The following is a 7,255-nucleotide window of genomic DNA, read 5'->3' on the forward strand; positions in this document are numbered from 1 at the left end:
CAGAAAGGTTGACAAGAGGAGGTGAGTAATCACTTCATTAATGAAGTGTGTGCCTTGATCACTAACTAGATGAATGGTTCAGTTGAATCATGAGATCACTTGCTCCCAAAGGAACTTACCAGTGGTTCTAGCATCATTTTTCTCATGGCTCATGCTTTTGCCCACTTTGTGAGATAGCTTGTAGCAATGATGATGTACTTGGCCTGTGAGTACTATGCCGTAGGTCTAATCAGCCCAATGAAGTCAATTCCCCATTTCTCGAATGGTTGTCTTGCAATGATTGGGCTTAGATCCATTTTGTCCTTGTGAATGAGTACCTTGGTTTGTTGGCACTCGTCACAGTGGTTTACAAATCGTGTTGCATCTAAAAGAAAAGTAGGCTACCACAGTTGAGACGGCAACACCTTGGGGGCCATCATGTCTCTGCTGAAGTGCCCTCCTACAATTCCACCATGTGCTTCTACAAGTACGTCATGCATCTCATGTTCGCACATGCATCTATGTAGCAAATTGTCTTGCCCTAACCTATAGAGTTGTCCTACTATTAACTGATATGGTTTTATTTTAAGGATGAGTCACCTAAGTTGGGGCCTTCTTTATGGGCTTTTTAGGTAGTCTATGCTCAAGCACTTGGATTATGTCATCTGCCTAGTATAGCATCAAGTTAGCTCTAAACAAGTCCCTTTTGCTAGACAGGTTAAATAGAAGAGTGTCAGACAAGTCGTCTATGATGCCCTATCCAATGCCTTCTCTTGTGGGTATGCGAGACATATGGTCAGCCATGTAGTGCTACCTCCCTTTACACACAACCATAGAGAAGTCAAACTCTAGAAGCAAAATTAGCCATCGAGCAATGCGTCCCATAGCATATGGTTCGTTAACAAGATAAAGCAAGGCTTGATGGTCAACAGAGAAGATAAAAGGTGTAGCCAAAAGGTAATGCCAAAATTTCCTTACAGCAAACACCATGGCTAACCCTTCTCTCTCCGTAGTGTAGTTCATTTTAGTATCCATGAGTTTTCTGCTAGCAAAGCTCACTAGATAGTCTAAATTATGTTCACCAAGCTGGCACAACATAGCTCCCACGAAAAACTTTGAGGTGTCAATGTGAATGTGGAAGGTTATGGTCTAGTCTGGGGCTCTTAGGATTGGTGCTATGGTTAGAGCCTTCTTCAACTCTTCGTATGCGCATTGGTATTCCTCGCATAGCTCAACACGAATAGTCAATAGTACCATGTATGGCCTAGGAAGCATAGAACTCACTTATAATCAGTTGGTGGTGGAGGATTGATGATAAACCTAACTTTCAGAAGTCGGTGGCAATGCCATTCTTTGACACACATTCCCTAGGATGCATTCATGCTTTACCCATAACTAGCACTTCAAGGGGTTCAACGAGAGACGATGATATAGTCTACATCTCTCAAAGACTGCTCGAAGCTTGTCTAGGTGTTCCTTCCAATTAGAGTAAACACATAAATTTTCAATGAATACTTATAACTCTCGCCTAAGCATGTCTCTGAAAATGGCACACATGAGCCTCTAAAATGTGGTTGGTGTGCTCGTCAACCCAAAGGGCATGACTATGTAGGCAAAGGTGCCCCACTTGGTAGCGAATGCGATCTTGTGTCTATCATCAGGATGTACCTGCACCTGATTGTACCCTGAGAAGACGTCCAAAAAATTGTAGGCCTCTTCACCAACTACTCTCTCAAGCATATGCTCAATGTACGACAACGGATAATTGTCTCTATTTATAGGAGCATAAACCTTCTTATAATTGATGCACACTCGATCTTTTCATTCTTCTTTAGTAGGGTCACGATGGGTGAAACCTAGTCGTGTGCTCAATTTTATAAATGAATCATGCTGTCAATAGCTTATCGATTTCCTATTTGATAGCATGAGCGTGTTTGGAATTCATAGGATATAGTTGTTGCTTGACTAGCATTGCGCAAGGTGTCATGGGGATGTTATGAGTCACCACGCTCGAATCTACCCCTTTCAGCTCATCGAGGGACCAAGTGAATACATCTATATACTCTCGTAAGAGAGCAATGAGACTCACTTCTTTTTGCTTGCTCAAGTCATCGGCTATAAATGTAGGTCAGGGCGTTTCCCCTTCCTTAGCTAGATTGACCTCCTTGACTTTGCTGGGTCCTTTTATAGGCTCACTCGCTTGCCCTTGTCTTTTGCCTCCTAGCAAGATCACTATCCTATTGCCTTTCTTAAATCAAATGAATCATTTTGGCAGGTCTTGCGGCTTCCTCTACTCCTCCTCAACTTGTGGAACTCTAAGATATTTCCTTCTTTCCTCCTTCAACCTTGGTGCCTTAGGTGGACTGGTAGGACTCCCTTGGTGCATTTGGTCTTAGGTGGTCAGGGTATCTTAGGATCACTGTTTGAGCTTACTTCCGACTCAGAATCAAACTCTCTACCTTCGCTAGAAGAGGGAGTCTCTCTTGGAGTTCGTAGCTCTGATGGTGATTTTGTTCTAATTACTGGTGGGGCACTTGGTTGGGCAAGACTCCCTCGTTCATAATCAATTGCTCCTATGTACTCCAACCAGGTGCAATTGCAGTCCTTTTGCATGACTTCTTTCTTGATTCTAGAGTTGTTATTCTTCTATGATTTGGAATCTACCCATATTTATTCAATCACATGTCCCTCAAGGTTGTACTCTATTGTGTCGATCTCTTCTTTGCTTACATCTCATTGAAGGAACAACCATTTTCGTACTCATCATCTGAACTATCCTCATCCAACTACTTGACATCTCCCAGGTCTTCATACTGTGTTTCCTTGTTGATGGTGACAAAGGCCCAATTTTACATCAAGTCCAGATTGTGCATCTTGGTCCATCACCACTTTGATTCTTCTAAGAGATCCTTAAGTGGTTTAAGATTTGCGACTGGGTTATTGGATAATTTGCATGACATGTGCTTTAAGATCTTGTGGAGCTCTCATTTTTTGTTCAGGATATGGAGCGTGATGGGGGTGGGTTGTCTATGTGAGCTTCTATCCATCATATAAACTAGTACTAAGGGTTTGTTCTTGGGTTCACCAACTACCTTGGTAGCTTGTATGAACTCCTCATTGTCCAAGAATGGTAGATCGATTATGGCTAACACACATATCCAATCTCACTCATCCTCAGGGTAAGGGATATACTTGGTCAGTGGCCTGTAAGATTTTCTAATCTGAGCATCGCCCTTTAGCATAGTTGAGATGGTGTCTAGGTCGATTGGTGTAGCCTTCCAAGTATCCATCTTCACTCTTACTGCTTCCATTCGATTGCCTAGGAAGATCAAACTGTTGCCCCAGTCTTCCTATGACTCATGTGTTGCGCATCCAAGGTTGGCCTAACAAGATATCATAGTCGACTCCTTTCATGACAATGAAGTCCATAGAGAACTGGACTCTTGTGAACTTCAATGGCCAATTTTTTAGCACTCCGAATGGCTTTACTTTCATTCAATTAGCTAGTGTGACGTTGAGCCTAGCATTCTCAACAGGTGGGTTACCTAAAGCCCCTAGAGTACTATGTGGCTAAGCACACTGATTCCTGCCCCTGTGTCTACAATCCCTTTCCTCATGGTATCACCTAGAGCTAGAACCAACAAGTCTGCATGTATCTATGTGCCTTCCTAGAAAGCATTAATGTGCAACGACTTGGGTTCTAGGTGTAGCGTCAGGCTCGGTATTTGCGTGACCATGTCTGGTTTTGCAAGTTGCTCTAGCAATCCTTCCGTCCACTACTTTAGCTCCTGCCATAGCCAGATGCTACCTAAGCAAATCTCCTAGGCTTAGAGTTATAGGGGTGGTCACCAGCATTGTGAGAAGATTGTTGGTTGGTTGCTTCTCTCCTAATTTTGTGCTCGGTCAATGGCCTTGACTAGTTTACTGGCCGTGGTATTCAAGCTCTGTTTAGGCAGCACAATTTGAGGTGCAGATGCATCCCTCGGTCATGTAGGAGAGATTGGCATGGTTATGCTAGAGAGATCATTGATCTCGTCCTCCAAGATGGGCTCAACATCCCTTAGGTGTTCTTGGGCTTTTCTCACCCAATCCTTGACCTTTTCTATGGCTTTGAGTTGGCACTTTGGATTGGGGTACTCCCCCAGCTTAGCACTCCCTTTCTCAGCAGTCTTTGAAGCTCATGTTTCTGCCTTTATGTCCATGACTTTGTTCCAATAGGTAGTGTCATTGCACTCTTGGTTTTAAGTGTGATCTTTGCATTGGTTTTCTTCTTCCTTCACCTACAACTCTTCTTCCCTATTGAGGCTGCGTCGTCCAAGTTAGTAAGCCCTGGTAGTGATATTCCTGCTTGCTTTGCATGTGCTTGGGTCATAACATGCAGTAGATTGGGTGTAGCCTCTACGTCAAGTGTCTCGACTCCAAACAACCCCAATGGTACTAAAGGTACGATTGCCAACTAGAGGGTGATGTCCATCTAGGACAATTGGCAAAGAGGTGAGTGATTCCACACTCTACACATCTGTGGGGCAGTGCGAAGAGATGTGTCCTAGATGACTACAAGTCCAACACGAAATTGGCTCTTGGGTCTGCCCTCCTAAGCCTCTGTCTCTTCCTCTTCCTCTTCCTCTTCCTAATGCCATCACCGACATTGGTTGATAGTCCATGAAAACTAGATTTCCCTCTTTATCGTACAATACATAAGGGTTCACATAAGGCTCCTCATCGTTTGGCTCCTCCACATAGTGGATTAGAGCTTCACTCGGTGGATGGGTTACTAGGGTCCAAGTGGCCTAAGTATGCCTGTGGGGTTGATTTCAATCCTAGGGATGACTAGCTTTGCATCATTAGGTGTCAAGGGACAATGGGGCTCCTCTTCCAATGAAATTTGGAGGCCTATTCTCTAGGTAAGGTTGGTTGTAAGGCTGTGAGTATGGGGTCTCCTCGGCAATCTACAGTGCATGGCATCGTGGCCACCTACCGTAATTGGCGCAAGGTCAGGACCTAGGGTCCTCACACTCAGTTGGAAGGTCGTCTTTGCCACATTACACACATTGGATATGTGGGCGTGTAGGCTTGTCATCATCTCTTATAGTCTGGCTAGATCCATTTTCATCTATGCTAGCGCCTCGCTTGGGTCAACACCCTTACCTTTGTCTTGGTTGCTTGGGCCTGATTGTTTGCTAGATGTTGTTACCTTTTTTGAGGTTCTAGATTTGGCTTCATCTCGATTCAAGCTCATGGAGCTTCTCTCCTTGAGCTAGTCATCCACTCGCATGGCCTCTTCAAAGATCCTAGCTAGTGTGTGTCTCTACAAGCTTGAGTTGCCTGCCAAGGCCTTGTAGAGTTTCTCATTGCATATTCTCTTGATAAATATGGTAGACACCGCTCTTTCAATGGGTCATTTGTTAGTTGGGATTCTCTTATAAGACTCTACACATGAGTAACGTAGTCCTTGATATCCTCTTTGTCCCTCTGCTTGACATTCATCAGCCTCACTATAAGATTATCTGAATACCTACTAGCCTTGAAGAATCTCTTAACGAAGAGAAACTTGAGGTTATTGAAATTGTTGCACTTTGTAGCATCTAAGTTGGTGTACCACATCCTATCCTTATTGCCCAAGCATAGGCCAAAATCTTGCGAGCACTAAGCAAGTTCGGTGAGGTCGTTAGCATCGCAGACCTTCTCAAACTACTCTAGAAAACTATATGGGTTGTTGCTTGTATGGTATTTGTCTAGCTATTTCATAACTACGAGCATTTTTTATTGGCTCTTAGAGCCCTAGGTGACTCCTAATCCTGCAGGAAATGATGTTGCTAGTGGTGATGCACTTTGTTCCGCCAACATGTTGTCTATTAGTCACTTTGTGAGAAGCTTGCTCAATGTCAAATCCACATCTAGTGCTCTTTCCCTCTCTATGTTTGGTTCTATTCGATTTCTATTTGCTAGGGTTGTGCTTCTTCCATTTCTATGTGTCCTGAGGCAATCTCCTAGTCTGTTGCTGCTCGTTGTATGCCACTATGCTTTGCAAAGCTTTCCCCACTAGCTTTCTTTCCTCCTCGAGGTCCACTATGATGTCTTCTAATGGTCTGCCATGGTGGTCCAGCTTGTTTTGTACGTCATATTTATTCACCATCTGTTGGATTTCGACTGGGAGATCCCCTAGGTCAAAGCTCTTCATTTTCGTGGTTTGTACTGGTTTTTGCTATATCTATAGTCTCTTGCTCCACCAACTTGTCGATGAGGTTGATCAATTTGGGTGACGTCGCACTCCTAATGGTGTTGATCCTTCTATGTGTCTAGCTTTTCGTGTTGCGCCTCTCACTTGGTCCTACCAATTGGGGCTCTTGATCATCTGTCTAGGTTTGAGGGTCGTCTCCTAGTGGTGGGTTCGTTTTGTTTATTAAGTCTGAGTGTGTTCCTTCTTATTTATAGACAATCCTCAATTTATGTTCATTGTGTGTGTGTGTATGGTGCTCTTTTCCATACACTATGTGAAACCAGGCTTTCCATTTTTTCAAGTGCATTTCAAGTGTTAAAAACAATGTGGGTGCAAGCATGAGATGGTAAATGCAAAGTTTGCACTTTAGTCTATGTTCTCGGCCGAATAAGGCTTTAGGCTCAGCCACCACCACTAGCCACTCTCACTGATCTCTAGGGTCTATGCTATGTTATTCATCTTGGTCAAGGTCAATTGGAGCCTACAAGTCAGTTTATGGCTCTAAGAGGGGCTAAAAGCTAACATGACTGTGAATGGTTGTGTCTAGCTATCCGATTGCAATTTCTAAGGCAATTGTGGCTCTAAGGATTTTGGAGTCTTTCCCTATTGTGGAGGTGTTCTACTTAGTCTAAGATGTGCTAAATTTGTCAGATTTTTTCTTGTCATATTTTTTGTTTGATTTTGCAATGTCTAATCCCCAGAATCGAACATCCAATTTTCAATCGTCCGATTTTCGCACGTCTGATTTAGGCCTTTGATTATGATGTGTCCAATTTGGATTGGTCCGATTGTTGTTTTTTTGATTCCTATGATTTGATTTCAAGCCCTTTCAATTTTCATGATCTGTGTGTCTAATTCTGAGAGTGGTCTGAGTGACCAATGGCCGAGCGTCCAAATCCGATTTTGGGGATGTCCGATTGTAGACCATCCGATTGTCGAATTGAACAAGCTAAGGTAGTCCGAGTGTTTGATTGCCCAAAATCGGATGTTCAAGTGTGCGATTCTAGGAATCACACCCTACGAGTCCTGCCTGATTCTAGAAGCACCACAAAGACA

The sequence above is a fragment of the Lygodium microphyllum genome, chromosome 13 (assembly GCF_053477565.2).
Source record: "Lygodium microphyllum isolate KBCC chromosome 13, Lygodium_microphyllum_v1.1.10, whole genome shotgun sequence".
Classification (NCBI taxonomy): Eukaryota; Viridiplantae; Streptophyta; class Polypodiopsida; order Schizaeales; family Lygodiaceae; genus Lygodium; species Lygodium microphyllum.